Genomic DNA, 18,308 nt, shown 5'->3' on the forward strand with positions numbered 1-18,308 from the left:
GTTTTAAATTTATATTCGAAGATTTAAATTTGAGAGTGGATCTGCACTGAGCAGCAAAGTGGTTGTGTTTGCCACTGTGAGCAACTCTTTCCTCGAGCTGGACATTCTTTTTTGAGGGTGGGCATTTCCACACCTTCCACAAGTCATTTATGTACACATCGTGCACATAACGTCTTCGCGCATGCGCAGATCGGTCTTCGCCCATCTTGCATCATTTTGCTAAGTGCACATGTGTAGGTTTAGAATGTTCGTGCGCAAAATGGCTGCCGTCCAAAATGCGCATCTTTTTCATCTGCGACACTGCCTTGGACAAATTCTTACCTCTAGGTTCGTTTTAGCGCCCTTTTCTCGGAAAGAAATTTCAATATACTGACTTTTGGATAATTGATGCAAACGGCATATTTCCATCGCATTTTCAAGCTTTGAGATCTTTCTGTCTCGGCAGACATTCGCTGAGCTTATCATTAAATATTCTGAAAACAATTTGATCCCTGATCATTGAATCATTTAACACGGAGAAATTACATGTTTGAGCTAATAGTTTGAGATCAGCCATGAAGCAATCAATTGATTCCCCTTTATTTTGCATTCTTCTCTTGAAAAGAAAATGCGCAAAAGTTTCATTTATCTGAATGTTGCAATGAAGATCAAACTTTTCTATAACTACTTAAAATTTGGTCTTCTCTTGATCCGCAGCAAATTGAAATGAGTTGTATAGTTCAATGGCTTGTGGAGGCTTGTGGACCAGCCATTGGTAGACGCAAAGCTAATTTATGTTCATTACTCACATTATTTAAATCTGAAGCAGCCAGATACAATTGAAACTGCTGCTTGAACTCTCTCCAGTTAACATCAAGTTTTTTAAAAGAAATTTAGAATACCCAATTACTATTTTCAGTTAACATCAAGTTTACCGGTGATCGGGAGCTGTCGTGGAGCGTGAACTTTCTCCATCAGTCCTGGATTTTTCAATGTCCCGCAGTAACAGGTCGGTGCTTCGAGTTACGTATTAGTTTTTCTGACTAAATCCTCTAACTTCCTTCAGGAGTCACCCTGGTACCATATTATATTACTCTTGGTGGTGATATGGTGTGTTCTTTGTCTTTTCCAGAATAGTCCATTGTGTTGATGACACAGAATCCACCAATCATTAGATTGAAACCGAACTAATTTATTGTATAATGATTAATGAAATGAAGTTCGCACACGCTACTGAGCTATAGTTAATAATAAAGTAATATTGAATCTGCCTGGCAGTAATCTATAATCTAAATAGTTACTAATTATACCAAGATCTACCTTTGTGATAATTCTTGTCTAATCTAATTTTCTCCTCGTGCTGTTCTCATGCTTTCTCCTTCGCTAACTACCCAGCATTCTCTGAGGTCTGATTTATATACAGAGCAGTGGTGGTGCCTTCTAGTGTTTGAATTACAGAGATGTAATAATTAACCCTTCACTAACCTGACTGTATACAATAGTTAGGTAAGGGGGGGAGAAACCAAGCAAGCCAAATGATGAGGCTGCTGGACCGGGATGTGGGATGGAGGAAATGCTGAACTAGGGGGATTGAGTCAAATTTCAGGGAACTGCCTCCAATTTAATTTGTGGAAAAACTTGTAAACCAGATAACTAAGCAACAATGAAAAATCTTCAATATTGAGATGTATAGATTTATGAAATAAAGGTTTGCAAAGTATTAAGTATATTAAATCAAACTGAAATTTTAAAAGGTGGCACATAATTGTAAGGGACCTTTCCTGTTCATTACCTTTGTTCCTATTTATTTTATATTTATCAGGTTTTTTTTTCATTCATTTACAGGATGTGGGCATCGCTGGTTAGGCCAGCATTTATTGCCCTTCTGAACTTGGCGGTAAGTTTCCTTCTTGAACCGCTGCAGTCTTTGAGGTGTAGGTACACCCACTGTGCTGTTAGGGAGGGAGTTCCAGGATTTTGCCCCAGCGACAGTGAAAGAATAGCGATATTTTCCAAGTCAGGGTGGTGAGTGGGGTGGGGGGGGGGGGGGGGCAGGAGGTGAATAATTCATCATAGGATTCCTAGCCTTTGAACTGCCCTGGTAGCCACAGTATTAATGCGGCTAGTTCAGTTTCTGATCAATGGTAGCCCCCAAGATGTTGCTTGTGGGGGATTCAGCAATGGTAATGCCATTGAATGACATGGGGGTGATGGTTAGATTCTCTCTTGTAGGTGATGGTCATTGCCTGACACTTGTGTGGCCCGAATGGAACGTGCCACTTGTCAGCCCAAGCCTGAACGTTGTGCAGTCATCCACAAACACCCCCACTTCTGACCTTATGATGGAAAGCAGGCCATTGATGAAGCAGCTGAAGTTGCCTGGGCCTAGGCCACTACCCTGGGGAACTCCTGCAGTGATGTCCTGGAGGTGAGATGATTGATCTCCAACCACAACCATCTTCCTTTGTGCCAGGAATGACGCTAACCAGCGGGGAGTTTCCCCCCTGATTCCCATCGACTCCAGTTTAGCTAGGGCTCCCTGATGCCATACTCTGTGAAATGCTGTCTTGATGTCGAGGCAGTCATTCTCACTTCACCTCTGGCATTAAGCTCTTTTGTCCATGTTTGAACCAAGGCTGTAATGAGGTCAGGGACTGAGTTACCCTGGTGGAACCCAAAGAGAGCGTACATGAACAGGTTATTGCCGAGTAAGTGCTGCTTGATAGCAGTGTTGTTGACTCCTTGCATCACTTTGCTGATGATGGAGAGTAGACTCTTGGGGCGGTAATTGGCTGCGTTGGATTTTTTTTTGACATATGTTTTATTGAAGTTTTTCAAACAAAGATTTTCCGTTTTTACAACTTAATCAAGGAATATACATTAAACGTTACTTAAATAATATATTAAACTAACAACAGATGGAAAAAGAAATAAACAAAAAGCAAATATCAACAACTAACTAAGAAAAAACAAGAACACGGAATAATTCTTCCCCCTCCCCCCTGGGTTGCTGCTGCTGTCTTTTCTGTTTTTCCATTATCGTTCCGCGAGATAGTCAAGGAACGGTTGCCACCGCCTGGTGACCCCTGAGCCGATCCTCTTAACGCATATTTTATTCGTTCCAGTCTTATGAACCCTGCCATGTCGTTTATCCAGGCCTCCACGCCCGGGGGCTTCGCTTCTTTCCACATAAGTAGAATCCTTCGCCGGGCTACTAGGGATGCAAAGGTCAAGACGTCGGCCTCTTTCGCCTCCTGCACTCCTGGCTCTTCTGCAACCCCAAATATAGCCAACCCCCAGCTTGGTTTGACCCGGACCCCCACCACCTTTGAGATCACTCTTGCCACACCCTCCCAGAACTCATGCAGTGCCGGACACGACCAGAACATGCGAGTGTGGTTCGCCGAGCTTCCCGAGCACCTCCCACACCTGTCCTCCACCCCGAAAAACCTGCTCAGTCTTGCTCCAGTCATATGCGCTCTGTGTAGAACCTTAAATTGAATCAGGCTAAGCCTGGCACACGAGGACGAGGAATTTACCCTACTTAGGGCATCTGCCCACAGCCCCTCCTCAATCTCTTCCCCCAGCTCCTCTTCCCATTTTCCCTTCAGCTCCTCTACCATCGCCTCCCCCTCGTCTCTCATCTCCCTGTATATTTCGGACACTTTACCTCCTCCAACCCATGCCCCCGAAATCACTCTATCCTGGACTCCTTGCGTCGGGAGCCGCGGAAATTCCCTCACCTGTTGCCTCGTAAATGCCCTCACTTGCATGTATCGGAAAGCATTCCCTGGTGGCAACTTATATTTTTCTTCCAATGCTCCCAAACTCGCAAAAGTCCCGTCCACAAACAGGTCCTTCAGCTTCCTAATTCCTGCTCGCTGCCAACATTGAAATCCCCCATCTATCCTCCCCGGGACGAACCTGTGGTTATTCCTTATCGGGGACCACACCGAGGCACTCGTCACTCCCCTATGTCGTCTCCACTGCCCCCAGATCTTCAAGGTCGCCACCACCACAGGGTTTGTGGTGTACCTTTTCGGGGAGAACGGTCGTGGCGCCGTCGCCAGCGCTTTTAGGCTCGTTCCCTTACAGGACGCCGTCTCCAACCTTTTCCACACCGCACCTTCTTCTTCCCTCATCCACTTACAGACCATCGACACATTGGCGTCCTAATAGTAGTCACTCAGACTCGGCAGTGCCAAACCCCCTCTGTCCCTACTGCGCTGCAGGAACCCCCTCTTTACCCTCGGGGTCTTTCCTGCCCACACAAAGCTCATAATGCTCCTGTCTATTTTTTTGAAGAAGGCCTTTGTAATCAGGATGGGGAGGCACTGAAACACGAAAATAAACCTCGGGAGGACCACCATTTTAACCGCCTGTACTCTGCCCGCCAATGACAGGGGCACCATATCCCACCTCTCAAAGTCCTCCTCCGTCTGCTCTACCAATCGCGTCAGGTTAAGTTTATGTAGGGTTCCCCAGTTCCTGGCCACCTGAATCCCCAGGTATCGAAAATTCCTTGCTACTCTCCTCAGCGGCAGAGCATCTATTCCCCCTGCCCTGTTCCCCGGGGTGCATCACAAAATGTTCGCTCTTTCCCATATTTAATTTGTATCCCGAGAACTCTCCAAACTCTGAGTATCTGCATTACCTCTGGCATCCCCTCTACCGGGTCCGCCACATATAGCAGCAAATCGTCTGCATATAGTGACACTATGTTCCTCTCCCCCTCTAAGCACCCCCCTCCACTTCTTAGAGTCCCTCAGCGCTATGGCCAATGGTTCAATTGCCAACGTGAACAGTAACGGGACAGGGGGCACCCTTGTCTTGTACCCCTATGTAATCTAAAGTATCCCGATCTTTGCCTGTTTGTAACGACGCTTGCCACCGGGGCCACGTACAAAGGTCTAACCCATCTAATGAACTCCTCCCCGAACCCAAATCTCTTCAGCACCTCCCACAAATAGTCCCACTCCACCCTATCGAATGCCTTCTCTGCATCCATCGCCACCACTATCTCTGCCTCCCCCTCCGGTGGGGGCATCATCATCACCCCCAGCAACCTTCGTATATTGGCATTCAATTGTCTCCCCTTAACAAACCCTGTCTGGTCGTCATGTACCACCCCTGGGACACAATCCTCTATCCTTGTCGCCATCACTTTGACCAGCAGTTTGGCGTCTACGTTTAGGAGGGAGATGGGCCTGTATGACCCGCATTGCAGCGGGTCTTTGTCTCATTTCAGGATTAGCGATATCATCGCCTGCGACATTGTCGGGGGTAATGTCTCCCTTTCCTTAGCCTCATTAAAGGTTCTCGCCAAAAGCGGGGCCAACAGGTCCATATACTTCCTATAAAATTCCACCGGGAACCCATCTGGTCCCGGGGCCTTCCCTGCTTGCATGTTCCCAATTCCTTTGATCAACTCATCCACCTCAATCTGCGCCCCCAGACCTGCCACCTCCTGCCCCTCCACCCTCGGGAACTCTAGCTGGTCCTGGTCCAAAAAGTGTATCATTCCCTCTTTCCGCTCCGGGGGTTGGGACTTGTACAGCCTCTCATAGAATGTCTTGAACACCTCGTTCACTTTCCCTGCTCTCTGCTCCATCTTTCCCGTTTCGTCCCTAACTCCTCCAATCTCTCTCGCCACCCCCCTCTTCCAAAGTTGTTGGGCCAGCAGCCGGCTCGCCTTTTCCCCATATTCATATTGTATCCCCTGTGCCTTCCTCCACTGTCTCTGCCTTTCCCGTGGTCAGCAGGTCAAACTCCGTCTGTAATCTTTGTCTTTCCCTGTATAGCCCTTCGTCTGGGGCTTCCGCATACTTCCTATCCACCCTCAAAATTTCCCCTACTAATCTCTCTCTTTCTTTACCCTCTTGTTTCCCCTTGTGGGCTCTGATGGAAATCAGCTCTCCTCTAACCACCGCCTTCAGCGCTTCCCATACTACTCCCACCTGGACCTCCCCATCGTCATTGACCTCCAGGTATCTTTCGATACATCCCCTCACCCTTCCGCGTACCCCCTCGTCCGCCAGTGGTCCCATGTCTAATCGCCAGAGTGGGCGATGGTCCCTTTCCTCTCCTAGTTCCAGCTCCACCCAATGCGGGGCGTGATCTGAAACGGCTATGGCTGAGTACTCCGTTCCTGCCACTTTCGGGATCAGTGCCCTTCCCAAAACAAAAAAGTCTATCTGGGATTATACCTTGTGGACGTGGGAGAAAAAGGAAAACTCTTTACCCATCGGTCTGGCGAATCTCCACGGATCTACTCCCCCCATTTGCTCCATGAACCCCTTAAGCACCTTGGCCGCTGCCGGCCTTCTCCCGGTCCTGGATCTGGACCGGTCCAGCCCTGGGTCAAGCACTGTGTTAAAATCCCCCCCCCCCCCCACTAACAAGTTTACCACCTCCAGGTCCGGGATACGTCCCAGCATTCGCTTCATGAATCCCGCGTCATCCCAGTTCGGGGCATATACGTTCACCAGCACAACCGCCTCACCCTGCAATCTGCCACTCACCATCACATACCTGCCCCCACTATCCACCACTATGGTCTTGGCCTCGAACGATACACGTTTCCCCACCAGTATTGCCACCCCACTGTTTTTCGCGTCCAACCCTGAGTGGAATATCTGTCCCACCCATCCTTTCCTTAGTCTAACCTGATCCGCCAACTTCAGGTGCGTCTCCTGGAGCATAACTACGTCCGCCTTCAGTCTCTTTAAGTGCGCAAACACCCTTGCCCTCTTAATCGGCCCATTTAAACCTCTCACATTCCACGTGATCAGCCGGGTTGGGGGGCCATTTACCCCCCCCTCGTCGACTAGCCATCCCCTTTTTTAAACCATCTCCTCACCCAGGTCTCACGCACCCGTCTGTCCCCCAGATGGCGCCTTCCCGTCCCGACCACCTCGTCTCGTATCAGCTCCTCCTTATTCTCAGCAGCAGCAACCCAGTTAATCTCCCCCCCCCCCCCCCCCCCCCCCAGATCCCCCTCTAGCTTGATTACTCCCCCCATATTGCTTCCGGAAGTCAGCTAACTCTGGCTGACCTCGGCTTCCCCCGTTCATCCTTTGACCTCCCTGCGTGTGAGGCCCTCTTCCTTCCTGCGCCCTTTTTCCCGCCATAGTTTCCATAGCGTGGGAAAATATCCGCGCCGTCCTCTCGGCCCCGCCCCTAATGGCGCAGTTCCCTCATTCCCCTTCCCTGTCCCCTTTTCCACTGGCGCCCACATTTCTTCATGTCCCCCACATCGCGGGGAGAAAAATTCCCCGTCCAACATTATTATACATTAGCCCTCCCCTCTCCCCACTTTACATTTCTGTGCCACTACCTCGCTACCCCTCTCCGGGCGTCAATTTCTCAAGTCTAGTCCAATTTCTCTTCCTGAATAAATGTCCATGCCTCCTCCGCCGTCTCGAAGTAGTGTTTGCCCTGATGTGTGACCCACAATCTCGCCGGCTGCAGCATCCCAAATTTGACTTTCTTCCTATGGAGCACCGCCTTGGCCCGGTTGAAACTCGCCCTCCTCCTCTCCACCTCCGCACTCCAGTCTTGATGCACGCGTATCACCGCGTTCTCCCACTTGCTACTCCCTGTCTTCTTAGCCCAGCTCAGGACCATCTCCCTGTTCCTGTAGCGATGGAACTTCACCACTATTGCTCTTGGTGTTTCCCCTGCCTTTGGTCTTCTCACGAGGACCCGGTACGCTCCCTCCACTTCCAGGGGGCCCGTTGGGGCCTCAGCTCCCATTAGAGTATGGAGCATTGTATTCACATACGCCCCAGCATCAGCTCCCTCTGTTCCTTCGGGGAGACCTAAAATCCGTAGGTTCTTCCTCCTCGAGCTGTTCTCCAGGGCTTCCAGCCTTTCTATGCACCTCTTGTGTAGTGCCTCGTGCGTCTCCGTTTTTACCACCAGGCCCTGTATCTCGTCTTCGTTCTCGGCTGCCTTTGCCTTCACTCCACAGAGCTCCATCGCCTGGACCTTTTGTGTTTCCTTTAGTCCCTCGATTGCCAGTAACATCGGCGCCAGCACCTCTTTCTTGAGCTCCTCCACACATCGTCGGAGGAACTCCTGCTGTTCCGGGCCCCATGCCATCTGGGCTCCCTCGGCCGCCATCTTGCTTCTCCCTTCTCTGCCGCTGCTCCAAAGGATCCTCCGCAATCTGGCCACTACTGTCGCTCCTTTCCATCCACACCCGGGGGGGGACTCCTTCCTTTGTCACCTCACACTGGGTTTGGCTGCAAAAAATTTCCGTTGGGGCTCCCGATAAGAGCCCAAAAGTCCGTTGAAATGGGAGGTGCTGAAACGTGCGGCTTAGCTGGTCATCGCCGCAACCGGAAGTTGGCTGCGTTGGATTTTGATCCATGGATTGCTAATTGAGAAATACTCCACTTAAAGGTAAGGAACTTGCACTGTTCTGAGTTTTGTATTTTGGCAGAAGAGTTTAGACTTTATGGCATGCAGCAAATTTGGAGGGATTTGTTTTGATTGGTTGGCTGATGGCCAATGGATTGGCCAGGGAAAATATCCTGCCTGGCAACAGACAGCGATTGGGCCCTGCCAGGTGGGTTTTTGTTTGGAGAGAATCCAGGATAAGTCATGGGACCCTGCAGGTGGAAACAGCTCTCTTTCTCTCTGCTCTGTTGCCTACTGCTGAAGGCTGAAGCTTCTAGACTCTGACAGAAGCTCTCTCTCTATTGAATGCTGCCTGCCTTATATTTCTGAGTCCACAGTGAAAATCATTACAATCTGGAAAAAATGACGATGAACATCTTGCCAAGGTCATCCCCACACCCCCACTACTTGCCTTCAAACAACCGCGCAACCTCAAACGAACCATTGTTTGCAGCAAACTACCCAGTCTTCAGAACCGTGACCTCGACACCACACAACCCTGTCATGGCAATCTCTGCAAGACGTGCCAGATCATCGACATGGATACCACTATTACACGTGAGAACACCACCCACCAGGTACGCGGTACATACTCGTGCGACTCGGCCAACGTTGTCTACCTCATACGCTGCAGGAAAGGATGTCCCGAAGCATGGTACATTGGCGAGACCATGCAGACGCTGCGACAACGAATGAACGGACATCGCGCAACAATCACCAGGCAGGAATGTTCCCTTCCAGTCGGGGAACACTTCAGCAGTCAAGGGCATTCAGCCTCTGATCTCCGGGTAAGCGTTCTCCAAGGCGGCCTTCAGGACCCGCGACAACGCAGAATCGCCGAGCAGAAACTTATAGCCAAGTTCCGCACACGAGTGCGGCCTCAACCGGGACCTGGGATTCATGTCGCATTACATTCATCCCCCACCATCTGGCCTGCGAAATCCTACCAACTGTCCTGGCTTGGTACAATTCACACCTCTTTAACCTGGGGTTACCCCATCTCTGGATCTGTAAAGATTTAATCACCTGCTAATGCTCGCATTCCAAGCATTGTTTGGCATCTTTGAATTTGTCTATATATGTGTTTCTGGAACAGACCTCTTCATTCACCTGAGGAAGGAGCAGCGCTCCGAAAGCTAGTGACATCGAAACAAACCTGTTGGACTTTAACCTGGTGTTGTAAGACTTCGTACTGGAAAAACAAGAGATGATAACATCCATCTGAAAGCCCAAACTGACGAAAGAATCTAACTGGAAGATGTCCATTTGAAACAAAGACTCTTATCCTTTTACTTTCATCATTATTTTACATCCGTCTCTTCCCTCTGTGTGTTTGTCTGCAGTCTGTGTGTGTGTGTATATATATATAAATATGATGGGGGAGGGGGGGGGTTTGGTTAAGAGGTTAAACAGTAGTTAACCAGTTGCATTTGTTGCTTATTAAATTATAATTACTGTTAATTAAAAGTTAATTGTTTAAATTTACAAACAGGACTAGTTATTGTGCAGCCAAAGCCCTCTGGTATTTTCAAATGGAAGTTAATTTCAACTGCATTGCAACTCCCAGTCAAGTGAGGCTGGTATTGACCGCGCAATAGCCAAGGGTAACGTAGGAATTAGGAGCAGAAGTAGGCAATTCAGCCCTTTGAGCCTCCTCTGCCATTCAATCAGATCATGGATGATCTCTTCCTGGTCTCTAATCCCCACCGTTTGCCCATATCCCTTTAACTCATTTTTTAAAATCAAAAAATATAGCTATCTCTTTCTTGAAACCGTTTAATGACACAGATTTCACCGCACAATGGAGCAGCAAGTTCCACAAATTCACCACTATCTGTGAGAAGTAGTTCCTCCTCTTCTATGTTCTAAATCTACCGCCTCTCAACCTATATCCTTGACCCCTCGTATTGCCCCACAAGGAGGAACATTTGGTCTGTGTTTACCTATCAATCCCATTTAGTATTTTCTACACCTCGATTAGAATCCCCCCCCCCCCCTCATCCTTCTAAACTCCAGTGAATATAAGCCCAAACTGCTTAATCTCTCCTCATATGTCAAACCTTTCATCCCTGGAAGCAATCTGATGAACTCCCTCTGAACTGCCTCCAATGCCACCACATCCTTCCTCAAATAAGGAGATCAAAACTGGCCACAATACTCCAGACGTGGTCTCACTAACACCCTATACAATTGCAATGACACTGATCCACTTTTGTACTCCAGTCCTTTTGCAAAACTGGACACAATACTCTAGACGTGGTCTCACTAACACCCTATACAATTGCAATGACACTGATCCACTTTTGTACTCCAGTCCTTTTGCAATAAACGCTAACATTCCATTTGTCTTTTTTTTTTTAATTTGTTTTTATTAAAGTTTTTTTCAAACCGAGCTTTTACATAACCAATAACAGAAAAGTAAAAGAAGATTTAACAAAACTAGGTGGCTGTTATCATTATACAAAAAGAGAATATACATTAAATGAACAGTTCCTCACCTAACCCCCCCCCCCTCCCCGGATTGGTGCTGACATTTTAACGCTTTCCTAGAAAGTCAACTCTCCTAGTTGCCACCGCTGGGAAAACTCCAGCAAGGACCCTCTCAAGGCAAACTTTATTTGCTCTAGGCTGAGAAACCCAGCCATGTCACTAACCTAGGTCTCCACACTCGGTGGTTTCGCGTCTTTCCACATTAACAAGATCCGTCTCCGGGCTACCTGGGAGGCAAAGGCCAAAACCTCGGCCTCTTTCGCTCCCTGCACTCCCGGATCCTCTGACACCCCAAAGATCGCTATCTCGGACTCGGCTTCACCTGCGTGTCGAAGATCCTGGACATAGCCTTCGCAAAGCCCTGCCAGAATTCTTTAAGCACCGGGCATGCCCAGAACACATGGACATTGTTCGCTGGACTCCCTGAACATCTCGCACAGCTGTCATCCACCCCAAATAACTTGCTCATTCTTGCCGTCGTCATGTGTGCCCGATGTACCACCTTAAACTGAATTAAGCTGAGCCTGGCACATGATGAGGAGGAATTTACCCTGCCTAGGGCATCAGTCCACAGGCCCTCATCAAGCTCCCCACCCAACTCCTCCTCCCACTTGCCCTTCAGTTCCTCCACTGGGGCTTCCTCCACCTCCTGCAGTTCTTGGTTGATGTCCGACACCTTCCCCTCCCCTACCCAGATGCCAGACACCACCCTGTCCTGTCTCCTACGAGGGGGTAGCAATGGATATGTCCCCACCTGTTTTTTGAGAAAGTCGCGGACTTGGAGTTATCTCAAGGCGTTTCCGGGGCAGGCTGAATTTCTCCTCCAGCACCTTCAAGCTCCGGAAAGTCCCATCTATGAACGGGTCCCCCATCCTTTTAATGCCTGCCCTCTGCCAGAGTTGAAACCCCCCCCCCCGTCTATCTTGCCCGGAACAAATCAATGATTATTCTGTATCGGGGTCCAAACTGAGGCCCCCTCCTCCTTCTTGTGCCTTTTCCACTGACCCCAGACCCTCAGTGCCGCCGTCACCACCGAGCTTGTGGTGTATCGTGCTGGCGAGAGCGGCAACGGTGCCATTACTAGTGCCCCTAGGCTGGTGCCTTTGCATGACGCCGCCTCTAGCCGACTCCTCCTCCATTACCCATTTCCTAATCATGGCTACGTTAGCCGCTCAGTTGTAGCTACAAAAGGTTGGTAGCGCCAACCCTCTCTCTTTCCCCCCCCCCCCCCCCCCCTGCACTCCAAAAACAGTCTTTTAACTCGCGGGGTCTTGTTTGCCCACACAAATCCCGTGATAACCCCGTTCACCCGCTTGAAGAAGGATTTGGGGATGAAGATGGGAAGGCACTGGAAAACAAACAGGAATCTGGGGAGGACCATCATTTTCACGGTCTGCATCCCTCCCGCCAGGGAAAGTGGGAGCATGTCCCACCTTTTAAAGTCTCCATCCATCTGCTCTACAAGCCGAGATAGATTGAGCCTGTGTAGGGCATCCCAGTTCCTAGCCAGCTGTATACCTAGGTACCGAAAGCTCCTCTCCACCATCTTGAGTGGGAGCTCTCCCAGTCTCTCCTCCTGCCATTTGTCTTTTTAATTACATGCTATACCTGCACACCGACTTTCTGCGATTCATGAACTAAGACACCCAGATCCTTCTGCCAGGCGCATCTTGAATCTGCTTTCCACTTCGCTAATTTGCTTTTCTATTTTTTTTAGCCAAAATGGATAACCTCATATTTATCTACATTAAACTCCAATTGCCAAATTTTGGCCCAATCTCCTAGCCCTAGATGTAAAATATTTATCTCCTCTTTGCTGCCTGCTTTCCCACCTATTTTAGTATCATCCGCAAATTTTGCTGTTACACTCTCCATTTCTATAAATTGTACCACAGTTGAGGTCCGAAGACTGACCCCTGCGGCATCCAACTGGTTACAGTTTGACAGCCAGAGAAGGACCCGTTTATCTTGTCTCTCTGCTTTCTGTTAGCCAGTCCTCAATCCAATCTAGTACTGAACTCCCAGTCCCCTGTGATCTCACCTTCTGGATCAGTCTTTTATGCGGCACCTTATTAAACACCTTCTGGAAGTCTAGATACAGCATATCCACAGGTTCCCCATATCTACCTTGCTGATTACGTCCTCAAAGAACTCTAGCAAGATTGTCGAGCATGACTTGCCCTTTATAAAACCATGCTGACAATGGTGGATTGAGCTTTGTCTTTCCAAATGTTCAGTCATCCCCTCCTGAATGATTGATTCCAGGAATCTCCCCACCACAGCGGTCAAGCTAACCGGCCTATAGTTTCTTACTTTTTGCTTCTCTCCCTTTTTGAATACGGATATCACATTAGCGTATTTCCAATCCACCGGGACCCTTCCAGAATTCAGGAATTCTGAAATATCATAACCAATGCATCCACTATATCTGCTGTCACCTCCCTTAATAACCTAGGGTGCACGCCATCAGGTTCCAGAGACTTATCTGCCCTTTATCCCATCTGTTTATTCATGGCTGTCTCCTTAGTGATGGTTATTGCACCAAGATCCTCTGCATTCACTGTCTACCTTCTACTGTGAAGGGTGTCATAATACAATTTATGGCTGATTAAGCAAATATAGAACATCCAGGATCTGAAAGGGAGATTAGAATTGTATAATTAATCAAATTAGCAGCTTAAAAAAAAGAAAATAGTCTGTGCACAAAAAAATACAACCGTTTTAAAAAGGGTGGCAAGGTGCTGCAGTGGTTAGCACTGCTGAAGACCCGGGTTTGATCCCAGCCCCGGTCACTGTCCGTGTGGTGTTTGCACATTCTCCCCTGTTTGCGTGGGTTTCGCCCCAACCGAAAACATGAGCAGGGCAGGTGGATTGGCCACGCTAAAATTGCCCCTTAATTGGGGGGGGGGGGGGGGGAATGGATTCTTTAAATTTAAAAAAAAGTTTTAGAAAAAGGGGGCCCGGTTACTGGTGACTAGAATCAGGTGTTATGATCTCCGAATTAGAGGAAGGCAAGCCATTTAGAACTGTGACGAGCTTCTTTACTCAAAGCAAGTAAGGGATTCCCTGTAACAAAATCTAATTTCCCTTTTGGATCAACTATCGTGAACTTATGGCCTCTTGGGTTTGGATTCTGCCACGAGTAAAATAAAACTTTCTCCACAACCTTGCTCATTCCATTCATAATTTTATCAACCTTGATAAAACCCTAACCTGTTCAAATATTTCCCAAGAGCCAGAGGCTTGAAGGACCAAATGGTATTCGCAATTATTTTTCTTGATTTAACAGCTGACCGTACTTTTTTAATAGACTTAAAGCTCCCCATCACATTCTGGTTTGTACTCCAGTTGTGTGTGAACTGGAAGCCTCAATCACCTCTTTCATGAAGCGCGTGTAAGTACTGAAGTGGAGGGTGGTGCTCTGAGGATCTTACACTGTGGAGATGATCCGCCATGATTTCATATAATGGCAGGGCAGGTTCGAGGCGCTGATTGGCCTACCCCTGTTCCTATGATTAACTTCCCCGAAACCCGAAGCGTATTTTATTTTCAGTGTTGACATCTTTCAGTTACTGTTGTTTTAAGTTATGATGGCTGCCATAAACAATTGAGAGATCGAACGTGTCTGGCAGTGGACGGGCAATGCCATTTTTTTTTTTACAGATGTTCCATTTACTAAAGAAAGCGCTGGATTCTTATTCGCTGGCGGCTGCGTGGTGACCTACAGACATTCTCGATCCTTCTGTACGCGCGCGAGAGGAGCAGAGCGCGTGTGCAAAGCCTGCCGGGCTAAAAGGCGGGAAGAGCGCGAGCAGGTGTTTGAAGAGCGCGCGTTGTTCCAGGTCGGCACGACGGGGCCAAGTTTGAAAACCTGATGTACGCTTAAAGTGTGTCACGAAAGTCTCGTATCGTTGCTTTATTCGAATCAAACGCGTAAGTGGGAACAAACGAAACTAACTTTTTAAAATTACCGATTCAAACTAAATCCGGTCCGCGTCGCAAAGTGCCCACTGGATTTTCTTAAGCAACGATAACTGAAAACAAAATGGTACCGAAAGGATTTTGGGTGAGGGGAAGCCCGTGGTTATCGATTATTTGAAGCTGAGAAGAAAACGTTTTTTTAAATGACAATTTCTCCATTTACCATGTCGTATTGCCCAATGAACAACAGCTAACGGCAATTTGCTGTTGCTCGTAGCTTCCTGTTGACTAATTTATGGACAGCCAGGTTTGGTTATAACCCTTCATGTTGCTGCCCTGAAATTGATTAATATACTATGCTAATCCAAATTTATTTGAAGTATTTCTTAAATATGATGTGCTGATTAATAGCCATGAACTAAATGATGGCTAGCTGATTGTACCACTTTTGTAGGCAAACATCGTGGCCAATGCGATCCAAAAACTAGGAGCTGGAGAGACCGACTGAAAGCTATGAAATCCTTGAAGTGTAAAGATAACTGTTCCCCCATGTCGGGCGACAGCCAAAAGGCAGTATTTTAAAATTGATTTATTATGTGATTACTTTGTGGAGTGTGCCACAGGTGAGGTTTAAGACTTGTTGTAAATTATGGTTGTATAAATACACTTTATATTTTATTTATGATATTTATTTACATACCATATGCTGTATGCCACCTAAACCATCATCTGTTCTGCAACATTTTTGAAACCATTTGAATATTGTACTTTTCAGGTTTAAAGCCCCACTATTTTAACTTGGAAAGTGTAGCCACAGCCGAAGAAATGTTCTTACATGGCGAAATAATCATCACTTAGATGAAAATTAAAAATAGGAATTACACCCAAGCATAATGGTAACGTTAAAATAAGACAGAGGCACCAGAAATCTTACGTAGCATTGATGTATTACTGAATTGACCAATTTCTTCACTGACAGGCTAGAACTTTGCAATGTAGTGTGTAGCTACAATCAGTTGTATATTGTACTTGCAGGATTAAATAATGGGAATGCTGAAACACGTGGGGTTGAACACAATCAACAGAGGTTTATTAAATGGCAGTGAACTGTACAAAAGATTCATCTAGGCTAAGGCAAAGCCCGCAAGTAGCCAATGATATCACGAGTTATGTGATTAAATTCTTAAAAGTGACCATGCACAGCACAACAACATCCCTCCCCTTCTAAGGTTCAGCACAACATATAACTAGTATTTTTACATAGTAATTAAAACATGTGGGGCAAGCATTAAATTATAACACAGTCTTCATACGATTAATAGGAAAGACAATCTGGTGGGCGTTTATTCCGCACTGATTGAGCACCTCAGGGATTTGGTTGCTCTTGACCTTGGTCATTCTCAGGTTTTCATAGAATTTACAGTGCAGAAGGAGACCATTCGGCCCATCGAGTCTGCACCGGCTCTTGGAAAGAGCAACCTACCCAAGGTCCATAACTCCACCCTATCCCCATAACCCAGCAACCCCACCCAACACTATGCGCAATTTTGGACACCAAGGGCAATTTAGCATGGCCAATCCACCTAACCTGCACATCTTTGGACTGTGGGAGGAAACCGGAGCACCCGGAGGAAACCCACGCACACACTGGGAGGATGTGCAGACTCCGCACAAACAGTGACCCAAGCCGGAATCGAACCTGGCAACCTGGAGCTGTGAAGCAATTGTGCTATCCACAATGTTGCCGTTCTTCAGTGGATGTCTCTACCTTGGAAGGCATTACAGTCTCTTTTGCAGACGGACGACTAGTAGCAGAAGGGGATTCTTTGGCAATCTCTGCTTCTGCAGGTTGACCCAAAGTAGCAGTCACATGATCTAGTATGGATGCACGGTACTGGCACGTTGATGCATGTGGATAACTGCCTGGCGTGTCGTCTTCACACTAGCTCAACTTCAATTTGTACTATACAGAAGATAAGGTCTCTTTGAGCCAGTACAGTTGCAGTAACCCACTTCTCGCTTGTGGTACAGCTGAGAACCAACACTTGCTCTCCTTGTTTAAACAAATGTCTTCTCGAATTATCTTCTCAAGATATGCAACTGCTGATTGCGTTCTACTATATTGGACGTCTCCTGTGGTAAGAATAGATCAAATGTGGCTCTCGCCTTCCTCTTTAGTAGTAAAGCTGGAGAACTCTAGTTGCAGTGTGGTGATGTGGTACATTGCCCAGGAAATGTTTAGATGGAGATGTAATGAACGTTATTCCCTGGAGGCTTTCAGTGCATGCTTCAACAACAGCTCTGAATTGGGAGCAGTTTAGCATTTAGCGAAGAAGGACCAAGAGATTGATTTTAAGAAGGGGAAAATAGTGGACTCGCCAACATTAAGGGCATTTAAATGGTCATTGGATAAACATATGGATGTTAAGGGAATAGTGTAGATGGGCTTTAGAGTGGTTTCACAGGTCGGCGCAACATTGAGGGCCGAAGGGCCTGTACTGCGCTGTAATGTACTAATAGGGCGGCACGGGGCCTCAAGTGGTTAGCACTGCAGGCTCACGCTGCTGAGGACCCGGGTTTGATTCCAGCCCTGGGTCACTGTTCCTGTAGAGTTTGCACATCGCCCCCACAACCCAAAGATGTGTATTCGTCACGCTAAATTATCCCTTAATTGGGGGGGAAAAGAAATGGGTACTCTACATTTATTAACAAAAAGGGGAAAATAGAGTCCGAGAGTAAGCTTACAGGGAATATAACAACTAACTAACAGTTTCTACCCGTACGTAAAGAGAAAAAGATTGGTGAAGACAAATGTTAGGCCCCTTACAGGGAGAAACAGGAATGTATAATGGCTGCGCAACCAAACACAATTTGGCTCGGTCTTCACAAATGAGGACACAAATCGGATACCAGAAATGTTGGCGAACGCAGGGTTTACTGAGAAGGAGGAGATCAATATTAGTAGAGAAATGGTGTTGGGGAAATTGATGCGATTGAAGGCTGATAAATCCCCAGAGCCTAATAATTTACATCTCAGAGTATATGAAGAAAACCAAAGAGAAAATGCTGGAAAATCTCAGCAGGTCTGGCAGCATCTGTAGGGAGAGAAAAGAGATAATGTTTCGATACAGATGACCCTTTGTTAGAACTGTTGCTTCACAGTTCCATGGTCCCAGGCTCGATTCCTGACTGCGTCACTGTCTGTGCGGAGTCTGTGCACGTTCTCCCCAAGTCTGCGTGGATTTCCTCCGGGTGCTCCGGTTTCCTGCCACAGTCCAAAGATGTGCAAGTTAAGTGGATAGGCCATGCTAAATTGCCCTTCGTGTCCAAAAATGGGTGGGGTTACTGGGCTACAGGGATAGGGTAGAGTTGTGGGTTTAAGTAGTGTGCTCTTTCCAAAGGCTGGTGCAGACACGATAGGCTGAATGGCCTGCACTGTAAATTCTATCTATAAAATTTGGGGAAATCTGGCTTTAATTCAGAATATGTTCTTGCTATCCTCTTTTTACACCATA

General features: G+C 47.3%; 1 protein-coding gene across 1 annotated transcript in view; it reads left to right on the forward strand.

The window, feature by feature from the left end:
- The first annotated feature begins 14,742 nt into the window (after positions 1 to 14,742).
- Positions 14,743 to 18,308, forward strand: part of tex11 (testis expressed 11) — a 447,334-nt gene continuing 443,768 nt past the window's right edge. Inside the window, exon 1 of the mRNA XM_072501531.1 lies at positions 14,743 to 14,805. The gene's annotated coding sequence lies outside the window, so the exon portion shown is untranslated. The remainder of the gene's footprint in view (positions 14,806 to 18,308) is intronic.

The sequence above is a fragment of the Scyliorhinus torazame genome, chromosome 5 (assembly GCF_047496885.1).
Source record: "Scyliorhinus torazame isolate Kashiwa2021f chromosome 5, sScyTor2.1, whole genome shotgun sequence".
NCBI classification, from domain to species: Eukaryota; Metazoa; Chordata; class Chondrichthyes; order Carcharhiniformes; family Scyliorhinidae; genus Scyliorhinus; species Scyliorhinus torazame.